The sequence below is a fragment of the Phoenix dactylifera genome, chromosome 6 (assembly GCF_051530095.1).
Source record: "Phoenix dactylifera cultivar Ajwa chromosome 6, Ajwa_hap1_PhDact_Kaust_v1.1, whole genome shotgun sequence".
NCBI lineage: Eukaryota > Viridiplantae > Streptophyta > Magnoliopsida > Arecales > Arecaceae > Phoenix > Phoenix dactylifera.
The window spans coordinates 27,350,502-27,364,206 of NC_143195.1; the positions used below are offsets into that span (position 1 = coordinate 27,350,502).

General features: G+C 41.3%; 1 protein-coding gene across 4 annotated transcripts in view; it reads left to right on the forward strand.

Annotated features, from left to right (window-relative positions):
• LOC148703190 (uncharacterized) overlaps positions 1–13,705 on the forward strand; it is a 47,501-nt gene that overhangs the window by 12,654 nt on the left and 21,142 nt on the right. For 2 of the 4 annotated variants that reach the window (XM_039126727.2, XM_088723536.2), the window contains one exon: positions 7,152–7,228. The exons of the other annotated variants lie outside the window; for them this stretch is intronic. The gene's annotated coding sequence lies outside the window, so the exon portion shown is untranslated. The remainder of the gene's footprint in view (positions 1–7,151; positions 7,229–13,705) is intronic. 4 annotated transcript variants of the gene reach the window in all.

Below are 13,705 nucleotides of genomic sequence, written 5' to 3' on the forward strand. Positions count from 1 at the left end.
TATCGCCCCCTAACCACTAGGCTACCACCTTGATCTCCCATTTCGATAGGTACTCCTGTCTTCATCTTTCTTCCACACTTATCTCCGATCCTGATCATTACCCCTCCAATTTTCATCATCATCTCCCTATCCCTTGTTGCCTTTGATAGAGCTGCACGGTCTCCACCTCCATCCAAATTGTCTGTGCTCTTGGAACCTTTTCTACCTACAAGAAGGGATAATGTATGGTGGAAGAGGCTTCCCAATACTCTGCATGATCCAACAAGGAACCACTTGCTAATCTACCTATTTTGGCGAGTCTACACATATTTCAAGGTGAACACTTGATTCTCTAGTGGTTTGAGAACTACTTATGAATCTATCCGCAGTTTAAGGTGAACCACTAGAGAATCGAGTAGTTCACTTAGTTCGAGTGTGATTCACATTGATTTGCCCTCAAACCCAACAAGAGTAGACCCATCCTACATCAATTCGGTATCATTGGGTGGTTCAGTTTGGTTTGGTCAGTTTTTAAAAACTTTGCTTCCACCATATATTTTCCTTTCTTCTGGCAGAGAAGGGCCCAAGAGGGGTTTTTCTTATGAAGATTGACAACGAGGGAGAGGTAGATGGTGGTAGAAATTAGGGTCGAAGATCAAGCATGAGAGAGGGATTGACGACAAGAGAGAGAAGAAAATCAAGGAAGATTGTGACACTCAATGTGTTAGGGTTGAGGGGCCGACCACAACGATGCTAGAAATGGAGATGGAGGTCAGCAGAAAGAGGAGATGGTGGGAGGAGCTAAGCGGGGTAAAGGCACGAGGTTAGGAGGGCGAGGAGTAAAGGGGAGCAACTTTTTGATATAAATCATTTAATAACATAAATATATTTAATAAAATATAGCAAATTATCAATGTCAAATAATTAGCTAGGTGGTTAAGAATTTTTGTTTGATATGGGACTATAGAGGTTAAAATCTAAGATAGATCATGTTTGATTAAGTTTTTAATATCTAGAAGAGCCATTTGTGCTAATAGCTTTCTGATGGGAGAAATACTAACATTTTGACCTCAGGTCCGACCGACCTTCCTGTCATCGGAAGCAAACCGTGGTGAACAACTTTGGCTCTGACTGAAGAGTCGCCAGCCGCGGAGAATAATCGACATGCATCAACAAAGGCCGACAGCCCCAACAACCGACGGCTCTATCAGTTTGTGATCATGATAGTCCCATGTCCCGTGTTAGACCTGCACCACACTCTGCCCACATGGACTGACCCCCATGCCGCAGCCGTACCACCAGCTATTGTGTGGCGTAATTTTACGTCACGTCAGCCCAGATAATAACAAGATTAGCTCCCCTATATAAGGAGAACAACCTAGGGGACTTGAGGTCCACAATATGCTACTGTTTTCATAAAGCATTCACTTTGTTGAAATCTCTTCCTTCCATATTGTTGCCTCATTGTTCAGACTTAGGCATCAGAGGGTCCCCCACCGAAAATCCTCCGATAAGTAGACTTTCTATAGGCCACCCAGTGGAAGAGTTCAACGCCAAACGCCTCAATCGGCCTGCTCAGAGCATCTTCATCCGACTTTAGGGTCGTCCGAGCTGCACTCCTATCTCGGTCTGGATACGGCGGCAACAAATTGGCACTAGAGGAAGGGTCAGCCCCTAGCTAGTCAACCTCAATCGAAGGGAGAGATTTTAGCATAAAGTCACGAGGAACATGCATCGCGTGCTTCACAATACCGCGCTCCAACTTCTTGGGGTCATTACAGAGCCCCAAACCTGCTACACCGAAATAGGAGCTTAAACCTGCTCCACCGGAATAGCCCGCTGCATTTGTAGATAGTTCAACCTGCTTACTCAATAGATGCAAGCGTCAATCGTGGCGGTCCAAGGCTTGCAGCAGACAATCTCATGGTCGAGGCCAGTCCAACCGGAACTAGGCCAGCACAGTCCCCATTCTCAGTCACCGACATACCCCGTGCCCCATGACAACTAGTACTCTTAGGACCGGGATCCCAAGCGGTCGCATCAAAGTCGGCACACCCGACGGAGCGACCCCGATTGGAAGGGGAGATGACGCACTCCAAGCCCCCATTCTGGCAGAGACTCCATCCAGAGCCTCTCGCACGTTCGTCCCGTGAAATCCTCTCCTCACCGAAGTGTCAACCTCGATAGGAGGATCAAGAAAATAGACCGCCAGATTCAGGCCCTCAAAGGGCAGGCTTCGAGAGCGAGCAACGTCCTCAACTTCTCCTCGAAACCCTCTTTTTTGGGCAGATCATGGAGGAGTCGATCCCCCCTCAGTTCAAGATGCCACGGGTGGCACCGTACGATGGCACATCAGATCCCTTGAACCACCTTGAAAGCTTCAAAGCTCTCATTATGCTGCACAAAGCCCCGATGTCATACTTTGCAAGGCGTTTCCTATGATCCTTCGCAAAGAGGCTCGATTCTGGTTATCCGGGCTTCGGCCCGAATCTATCCATTCCTTCAGGCAGCTCGCCCGCTTCTTTGCGGTGCACTTGGTCTCCAGTCGAAAATGACGTCGTGGCTCGAACGCGCTGCTGAATATCAAGCAGAGGGAGAGGGAATCCCTTAAAGAATACGTCGGCCGCTTCAATACGGTACATTGGAGTTGCACAACTTGGACCAGTAGGTCGCGATGTCTGTGATGAAGAGCCGCTTATGGTCGTCGAGCTTCTTCTTTTTCCAAAAAAAAGCGCTTTCCCAATGACTTTATAGAAATATTGGCACGAACTGACAAATATGCCAATGTTGAGGAAGCCGTGGCCTTCCACTACGAGTCTGCAGATTGAAGACCCCCCAAAGGGGGATCACAAGGGATAAGGGAGCGCCGAAGTGTCTCACCTCAATACGAGAAAGACCCATGGCAACCCAAGAGCCCTCCTCAACAATTTGAGAGGTATGCTCCTCTCACCGCCCTGAGAGCCCAAATACTCATGAAGATCAAGGGCCGAGGCTACATGTGCCCTCCATATCCGATGAAGGCCTAGTGACCAAAATAAGCTAAAAGAAGTATTTTCGCTTCCATCGAGACCACGACCACGAAACCGAGAAGTGTCTCCAGCTTAGAGATGAGATTGAGGCGCTCATGCTCGACATGTTCATGCTCGGCATGACCAAAAAGCATCTGCTTCCTCCTCTGGTTTGCCACCTCCAGAGCCGATTGACAATCGCCCGACAGCAGGCATCATTAAAACCATCGTAGGCGGACTTGCCGAGACCCCCATGTGTCTCGAACAGCCGAACTCCTCAAGAAAGATGACCACATTGGCGCCATAAATCGTGCACGTGGATAGGTCTTCGAGCCGGGGGGCAGCAAAGCTAGTCCCATGCTCATTGACCCTAGCGGAGTATGCCCCCCGGTTCGAATCCTCTGCCCTGAGTAACGAAGCTAAGTGCAAGGCGCTCATTACGAGACTCAAGTCTTTGAAGAATCTCGGAATCTGGTAATTGAGGATCTTCAATGTATAGGTTAGGAGACCTCGATAGCGCTCCGATCCCATGGGCTTAGGAATACAACAACCTTTGCGCATGTTATTAGTAAGGCTCGTTGAAGTCTGAACTTATTTTCTATAAAAATCCTCTTGTTGTGTTTATTTTTCAGATCGGACAACTTGTGCCAATTATACTCGACTTGGGATAACCCAGAGACGCCCAAGCCCCAATAAAGGAGACACCCCGGGGATTCTCTAAATTGATTTCTCTAGAGATCCCTCCCAAATCCCAATCCAGAGATGAATGGAGGCACCGACCTCTCGAAGATCGAGCCCATTCGAATTTTTTCGAATAGCCAATCCTAGAGATGCCTAGGAAAATATACTTCGGAGATGAAAAGACCCAACCCACTCGAAGATCATGGGTGTACAAGATTTTAGATGACATAACGTGGTACCCGTCGCTATTTACAAGATCGGTTTTCGGTTCAGCGCATACGGGGGATCGATCATGGGTTTGCGAATCTTGCTCGCGAGTCAAAGACAGATCGGCTCGAGCCCCAACCCGAGTGATTCAAGCCCGACTCTCTCCGGCCAAGGCTAACCAAATAGAAATCGAGGGAAGCTCAGCCCTACATATAAATCTCGCCGAAGAGCTCCGCGCCTCGCGGTCGACTCCACTCCAGAAGAAGCTGTCGCTGGTCGCAACTCGTAGAGCCCCTAAAACGCTAGCCGAAGTCAGGTACGCCTCCTTGGTCTCCATCTCTTTTATTCTTCGAATCATGATTAGTTCTCTTCTTCGTTCTCGTTCCGGTTGGAATCTTGACCTTGTGGTTTAGTAATTTAGGTTTCTATTTTCTCCCTTTGTTTCTAAGCATTTATAGTAGTTATTGGTACACTTTACTATTGATTTATAAAGGTTCTGATTGAAATCCTGCGTTTTGAATTGGGATTGCATGATAAAGCTCTTGTCTTTGGTCTGTGAAGAGCTAATCCTCTGATTTCTTCCCTGTGTATCGAAGAGAGCAGCTTTAATGAGTGTTCCATAGGGCAGCGCTTAGCTTCTTCTATGGTTTAAGAAATAGTAAAAGGCTGCTCTTTTTTGTGTTACGTTCTGCAATTAGTAGGGTTGTTTTGCGGAGAATCATTATTTGGATGGGAGTTCTGTTGAATGATATAATCGTTGCTTTCTGTACATCTTAATTTTTCTTTTTGATTGAAAATATCTTGTGTTGCTTAATGATTGCTTGTACGTAAGTTTGTATACGCTATCAGAAGAACCAGCGTGCCTATGTATATGCATTTTCCTGAATTTTTTTAAAGAGAACGATGTTATTTCAGTTTTTTTTTTTTTTTTTTGGGGGGGGGGGGGGCTTAAATTCCTTTTTAATTAGGAGTTAGATCTTCCACTTGGCACCCGTAAAATGAGTTAGTGTCGCATATGGCGTGATTGTTGTTTTCTTTCTGGTTTGTTCATTTGGAATTAGCATATGATAGTATCTCAACCAAGGTTCGCCGTACCGGTACCGAACTCCGTACCGGTGCCGCACTAGTATAGGCGTACCGAGTGTCGGTACGGTACCGTACGCTCGGTACAGCGAACCTTGATCTCAACATTTTACTTGCTGATAGAACATAATGGTGTATATTTACTGTCTGGTTTTTCAAATAGTAAATTTTAAGGCTCCGGAAATCAAGTGCTACTTGAATTATGATTGTGTTGTGCAAAATGAAATCTGCAGTCTTTCTTTTTGGAACCCGGCCCCTAATTGGACCTGCATATCTTGCCGTTAGAAAAAAATATTTTTCTTGATAATATCTTTGTTTCAAGATGCTTTTATATGACAAGTTGGAGTTGCATTAGCAAAATCTTGTGAGTAACCAAAATAGCAAAGCTGATGAGAATGAATTAAATTCCTGGGGGAGACAAGGAAAAAAGTTCTCAAAGAAAATCCAAAAGCCAAAAGTAAAAATCTGGATATAGAAAATATTACGATATGAGATTAAAAAAAAATCAATTTCCAATGTTTTTCGTATAGAATTTTTCAAGTTAGATCTAGATTTCTTTAAAATTTTCATATGTTATAGAAAACGATAAGACGGTGCAGAAGAAATATCTGAACATTATTCCACAATTTTTTAAGAAAATATATTCTGATTGATTTGTGGAGCAATACATATCTCTATCCTAGGATCCCTATATAATGATGGAATATGGCATGCATCTTTATGGTGTTCTTGGAGTTCTTATTCCTTTTTTTAAGTCTGTAAATAGCAAAAAGTTTGTGGGAATTAGAAATGAGTTCTTTCATTTCGTTAATATAAACTCATTGTGATGGCATTGTAAATACTTATAACTATGCTTGGGACGCATTAAAGTGGTTTGTGTAATATTAAAGTGGGGCTCTATACTTGTTTTTTCAAGTTTAGATCAAATAATGTTTACTAATATATTACATTTTAAGTCGAGTTCATGTGTTAATTGTTGTCAATGTATCTTTTGGTCATGCAATATGGATACTTCACTGAGAATAATGCAAGTTATAATCATTAATTGAAATATGTGAAGGTATAATTTTTTTTGTAAAAATTGTTTAGGCACTTGCCTAATCGCTTGGGCTGCTCCTGGGATATAGAAGGCTCCATCACCTAGGGCTGCCTAGGCTATTTGACCACTGAGTGGTTGTGGCCTTAATTAATTCTCAAAGCCCTAGTACAAGATGTCATCCCTTCCATCAAGGAAAACACGGAGCTATAAGTTGGGCTGCATTTATTTGGACTGTACGTGCACCATACATGCAGTCAGTTAACCACACAAAAAATATCCCCATTATCTCAGATGATTAATACCCATATATATTTTATAGCCATCTAACCATTGCTTGATGCATACAAGCACACATTTATATATTAAAATCATTATTCTGTTGTTAATAATCTCAGTCTATTTACGTATCACAAATATATCTAAGGCCAAAAATGGTTTTGTAGTCTAAGAACAGTTAAGTCATGTAGAACAAAGGAGAAATATGAAAGAAGAGGAATAAAGTTTATAACAATTTTCTTTTTAACGTTGGCTCTCCATTCTTCTGAGTTATGGAGAATTGATAACTAAATATTTATTTATTTAATCTCTTTTACCGTTTAATGGTTAAATTTTGCATGCTCGAGAGATTCCCATATTTACATTCTTCTTCTTCAATTCTTGTCTCTTTCTGCTATATTAGTATCAGAACAAATCTGCTTTATCAAATTGAGGTCCTTTAAGTCTCAAGTATTTTCAAAAAAAAAAAAAATAAGTGGGGGTTGAAGTATTAAGATCATTGAAGAGGTTGGGAATCTTGAAGAGAAGGTTAAATCGGTTATGGATTCATTTCTTACCCAAGATTTGGGCAACTAAGATCTTTTTAGCCATATCTTCTGTACATGCTTTTATTTATGTTGAGAGTTCTGAGGATTCTTATGCAGAGGATGTCATGAAAAGTTAATTTACAACCTATGTGCATTGACATAGAAGACATGCATTAAAGTTGCTGGTTATCTCTCAAAACTTGAGAGAAGCATCTCATGATTAATGCTTATAATCTTAATATTGTGATGGAGAACAAAAACCTATTATCTTCACTGGCAGAACTTGAAGCCTCTTATCTTCCGGACTGATCGTTAATCCAAATGTTTCTTTTGTCTCGCTTGTGATTCCAGCACCTCTACCTAGCGAAAAATTTCAGGGAAGGAGCATTTGAGAGTGAATAAGCACAAACAAGAATAATTGACTTTTGGTAGGTTTAATTGTATTTATGTGTATCCTGCCTGCATGCTAAATAACATTAGTCTTTATTGTAGAGTATCATTGTTATACTCTGTGATTTGCGGACAGATCCAATCTTGGGATCTGAAAAGTTGGCCTGATGCTTAATATATACCCCTTCTTTTGATCCAGCAACCTTGTGGCACAATACTCGGAATCAACCCTTGATTTATTTTATCATACTAAATTCAGTTGTGTAATCCAATTTGACAACAAACCTAATTTAAATCTGTATTTACTATCTCATAGTAATTCAAGGGGGGAGTCATGCATCTACTTAAGAAGACCATTATGCTTGAGCACTGTACAAAAACAAGCAAATCTTGACTCCCCAGGAAGGTTGACTCCCTAGGAAGGTAGTCTGATTCTAAATTTTTTCACAAACTTGTTAACTAACAACACTATAAAATATCCCATACTTATCTTTTTTTTGCTACATCACTTAGACCCTGTTAACTCTTTCAAACTGGAAGAGTCTTAACACATTGAAAAGGTTTTCTTCAAAATAAATTCCTTATATCTTCGCTACCTAAAAAAATATTAGTTTTATTGTACAACATAAATGAGTGCTCAGGTCTTATTTATCACTCTTGGAAGGCTAAAATTTGGTTGAATTCAAGAGCACAGTTTTAATCAATTAGTAAATCCTGAACCCAACGAGATTTTGCAAAACCAATTTAAGCAAACTCTGTCATAGTCTGGTGCCTGTTCCCAACTGGATTCAGATATCATGGAAAAACCATAAAATGAAACTTCAAAAAAAAAAGGAGAAAAACTTAATTTTCAATTGTTGCCTGGGCAAGACATTTCCAGTAATATTGGATCCAGTGCGTTGCTTGTTCTATTTGCATCATATTCAATCCATGCAGAACTATGTTTATCTTTTAAGTTCGTCCACCTGTTCATGATATAATCTTCCTGTCTTAATTCCCACTTCACATTCAAAATAGTTGTTTCTAGTCTGTATTTGTTGATGCCCCCTCTAATTGCTAGTTCACAGGTCATTTAGGTCACCACTTAAGTGATAATATATTCTTCTGACATATAAAATTTTCAACTACCTATTTTGGTTCGATTTTTTCATCTGTTAGCTCTTACTTGACAACTCTAGACATTGTAAATCTAAAAAAGTGCATGCATATCTATGCATATTGCTTCACATTGAGTGTACGAAATCGCTGAAATATCTAATTTTCCATGTACTAGTATTTACATATCACACCAATTCCTCCTACTATAGTGGCAACACAAGAATATGGAATCAATTTAGTGAGAAGGACCATTTATTTGGTGTTGATTGCCTGGCTACTAATTTCAGTGACAAAAGGTGATAGTTGGATAGCATGAATATTGCACGGATGCCTCACAGAGAACTTATAAGCATAGTCATAAATTCTTAAATTATTTTTATGAAACTAATTTTCTAAAAAAAAACAGTCTTCAATTGCTTAATCAATTATAGAATGTCAAATAATTTTACCTTTCCCATTCTTGGTAGTTTGCTCTCATGAATTTGCATGCAAATGTTTCAGCCATTGTATCTTCTATTTTAATTCTGCAAGTTAGTTGGAAAAAAGATGGCCATTACCTAGTTATTATTGTAAGCTTTCTTGTAGACCTGAGGATGACTTAAAAAAGATATTGTTGTCAAGATCTTAACCAACAAACAAATATTTTTGTATTTACTCTTACCATCCTCTATTCGATGAATAGTGGTTGTAGGAGGTCGATCCACAGAGAGGCGATTGGAGTACACAAATAGAGAATAAAAACTCCATTAAGGTTTATTTTTTTAAAAAAATAATTCATTGAGGATATTCGATTAATCTCTAACCAAGCAGAGCTATTTTTCTAAAAAATAAACAAAGAAAAGAAAGAGAGTTTTTACAATTAAAATAAGAATTCCAGAATGCATAAAATAAATTGTAGAATATTAAATTAAAACTTAGACACGGATTGCATAAAAGAAAAATGGTAGATTTCATAGAAAGAAATGATTACAAAAGTAAAAATGAAGATGAAGCCTAATGCTTCTTTTTTCGGCGAATAAAAAGCAAATAAAGAATAAAAAAAATTCAAACACGGAACTTCTCCCTCTCGGTGGAACCCATGCCTTTTTTTTTTCTTTCTTTCAAAAACAGAGCATGGCTCTGTTCTTTTTCCGAATGTGAGCTCCCGGTCTTCGCCCTCCTCTTTCTGCCGATGGCCCTCTTATATGGATCCCCACAAAACATCAGCCAACGAGCACATGGGGAGGAGGGGGAACGGACGCGTGATCAATTGGAGGAACGCACGCGTGATTGACTGGATCGATGGGATTGGGTCTCCGAAATCTGGCTGCAGGATCGCTGGGAGGAAGTTGATCACAGAAGAGATTCGGTGCGGATGATCATGCGCGGTGCTTGGGGGATCCGATTGCTGGAACACGGAGCGGAGCGGGTGGCTGGGGCGGAATCTTTGGATGCATCGCAAGATGCTGGGAACTTGGAGGGCTGAAGACAAGATGGCCGAATCACGAGCTTCGGAAGCATCGTGGATGGCTGATCTGGACGGCTCCTTGATGGTGAGAAACGAAAGAGGATGACGCGGGGAGCTGATCTGGAATGGAGCTGGGACGCTGGATGCTTCGTGGATTTCCTTCTTTGGGCCACAGGATGCTGAGAGGCGGGAGTGCATCACGGGATGGACACTGAAGGCTGGGATCACGACTCGGAATGGACGTGGGAGGCTGAAGAGCGCTGCATGATACTCGGACGCGGGATTCGGGAAGCTTGGACGCGGCTGGAACGGGCGAAAGAGCTGCTGGGAGGAAGAAGAGCAGTGAACATCAAAAAGCATTTCTATAACACTGTTCATATGAACAGTGTTTTTACATAACACTATTCATATGAACAGTTTCATCTCAAACACTGTTCGTATGAATAGTGTTTTCAGCCATGAACAGGGATAAATATCATTATTAAGAATTAGTTTCATAGCTGTTGGGAATAGGCGAAATGAACATGAAAACAATTTGATTGGGTCATCATTTCTATTGTCACTTGAACAATTTGAGATTTGATCTGTAAATTAATCTGTACTCTCATCTCTTATCGGTTGGAAACCCGCCCATGCCGTAGAAAATTAAAAAAGTTCAGATGGCATCGGAATTGGCATGCGCGGGATCAACGTTCATCTCATGAACATTATTCAAAACCGTTCGTAGTTAGATTAGGATTAAAAACTTTAAAACTATTTGGAAGATCAGATCTTCACCTTGTTTAGGTAGATGATCACCGCAAACTGATGATCGTGGTTTTTGGAAGAAGGCTCGCTTGAAGCCGCACACGTGTCCGGCCTCTACGGGTATCCACACGAAGCAAAAATCGATCCAAACGCTTCAATCTCCCCGGGGTGCTAGCTCCCTTGCAGAGATTGGTTTTGATGGCTGATCTCCTCTCTTTTGATCAACCCTTGATTGTGCTTGGGAGGAGGAAGAAGAAGGATGAAACTTGAAGAAGAATCAAAGCACCTTGCAGCCTTTTTCTTCCCTTTATGTTGGATGAAGGAAGGGAAGAGGATGAGGCCGCCAACACAACCTTGTTCTTCCTCCTTGCTTGCAGCTGATCCAAGGGAAAGGGAGAGGGGCTCACGGCTGAAAACAAGAGGGCTTGAATGCCCTAGGTGCTGCCCCCTCTTCCCTTTAAATAGGATGTGGAGCTCCTAACTTTTAGGAGCTCCTTGACAAATTTCCAAGAGGGGCGCCGGCCCCTCTTGTGTTGCCGCACCAAGGAGGAAAAGGAGGAGGGGCGTGCGCCCCTCCTTCTTGGTTAACCTAATCCTCCTGTAAGGGGGATTAGGAGGTCCTAATGTGGTTAAGTCCTAATCTAATTAGAACTCAAATGAATTATGACTCCATTGAACTCTTCAATCCTAATCCAATTAGGACTTATTCAATTTTAGTCTTAATCCAATTAGGACTCTTATTTGAATCCGAAGTCCTAATCTAATTAGGACTTCTAGGAATCCTATTCTAAGTAGGAATCTATATTGAATCAAAATCCTACTCCAAGTAGGACTCCCAGTCCTAGTCCAAGTAGGATTCCCAGTCCTAATCCAATTAGGACTTCCGGAATCCTACTCCAAGTAGGATTTGTGTTTAAGTCCAATTAATTAATTCCCATTGTTCCTTCTTCAACTGATCATTAATCGAATTGATTACTTGTGATTCATAATCACGATTCAACCATCGGATCGGTCAATGCCTCTAATGTGTGTGACCCCATAGGTTCTATTCTGACTGGTAGTGAGATATATTGCGATCTCTATCACATTATCATTGAAAACTCTTTTTAATGGGTTGAAACGATTCCAACTCAACTCATTAGGGTTTATCGACCATCGAGATATTCCCTGCGAGTCTCACTATCCACCAGTGACACCTAGCAGCATGTAGTGGCTACCCAGCAGAATGGAATGATGAACCTCTAGATGCAGTTATTGTGTGATACAGTCCTACTATCATGGATCTCTACAGGACGGAGGTTATGGACAACTCGTCAAACCCCATCGTCTGTTCAATGTCAAGATTTATTCGACTTAAGTTCGAGAGTGGAAAACTCTTTCTCCACTGTTTTTATTGCCCCGGCTGAGGTCTTACGAACTTAGTCTTATAAATCACCTAGGATCTCTCCTTATCTACCAAGATTGATAGATTTCATATAGGTGCATACCCTACTCCTACAGTGAACCTATTGCAGCCAATCTACACTGCATGGACCCGTATGTCTATAGACCATGTATACGTACAGTCAAATTACAATAATCTCACTGTAAGTAGCCAAAGCATCGCAGATCAAAGGACCAGTCACACTACTGCAACATCAAGCAAGTTACTGATGAGTGGATAGACATCCAAGTGACTTCTTGTCTTGGTCACGCTCAGTACCCTTGTTCTTTAACAAGCACCTGCACTATTACTTCAGTGTCGCTACACCGTGGACTCGAGTCTCGTCCATCCACAAAGAAAAGCAATGTGTGCACTGATCTCATCGAATCGATCACTGTCCTCGTGATGATCCATTGATCAGGAGCATTTAGAAATTAATCACCAATGATGCATGGCTCAAATTCTTAACTCTTAAGAATATGCATCATCATTTTATTAATTCTTGGACGATTCGTAGACATATAAACAATATGAATGAAAAAGATGTCTTTTATTTATTCAATAATAAATAATCAAGTACAAAATTATGTCCTAGAATTAACAATGTGTCAGCCAGATTGGCTTCTAGGGCATACATATAACAATCTTCCACTTGCACTAAAGCCAATCAGTCATATATCTAAGTTCCATATTCTCAAGATGGGCTTCAATCTTTTGCTGACTCGGCTGCTTAGTGAACGGGTCCGCCACGTTATCCGCGGAGTCTACTCTCTGCATCTCGACATACTTCTTCTCAACATAGTCGCGTATGAGGTGGAAGTGCCGCTCTATATGCTTGGACTTCTGATGAGACCTTGGCTCCTTAGCAAGAGCTATGGCGACATTATTATCGCAGTAGAGTGTTATGGCATCTGATGACATCACATCCAATTCCGCAACGAATTTTTTGAACCAGAAGCCTTCCTTAGCAGCTTCAGAGGCGGCGATATATTCAGCTTACATAGTAGAATCAGCAACGATCGGTTGTTTAGAACTTTTCCAATTCACCGTACCACCATTGCACAAGAACACATATCCAGATGTAGACTTTTTATCATCGATATCATTCATGAAGTCTGAATCTGTGTACCCTTCTATCTTTAATTCTGATGTTCATCCATAGACCAAGAATAAATCTTTAGTTCTTCTTAAGTAATTAAGAATATTCTTCACAGATGTTCAGTGCTCTTCACCTGGATTCGGCTGATATCTGCTTGTGACACTCACAGGAAGGGCTATATCAGGTCGTGTACACAGCATGGCATACATGAGGCTCCCTATTGCCGATGCATAAGGGATCTTGCTAATGCGTTGAATCTCTTCAGATGTGTTGGGGCACATCTTCTTGGAAAGATGAATTCCATGCCTAAGGGGTAAGAGACCCCTTTTGAAGTTTTCCATGTTGAATCTTTTCAGCACTTCCTCTATGTACATCTTCTGTGATAGGCCAAGCATCCTTTTAGATCTATCTCTATAGACCTTTATCCCCAAAATATAGGATGCTTCCCCAAAGTCTTTCATGGAGAATTTTTTTGACAACCAGACCTTAACCGAGGTTAGCATGGGAATATCATTCCCTATCAAGAGAATGTCGTCCACGTACAATACGAGAAATACGACAGCACTCCCACTAACCTTCTTGTAAACACACGGTTCCTCTTCGTTCTTGATGAAATCAAATATTTTGATTGCATCTTTGAAACGAGTGTTCCAACTCCGAGATGCTTGCTTTAGTCCATAAATGGATCTTTGCAGCTTGCA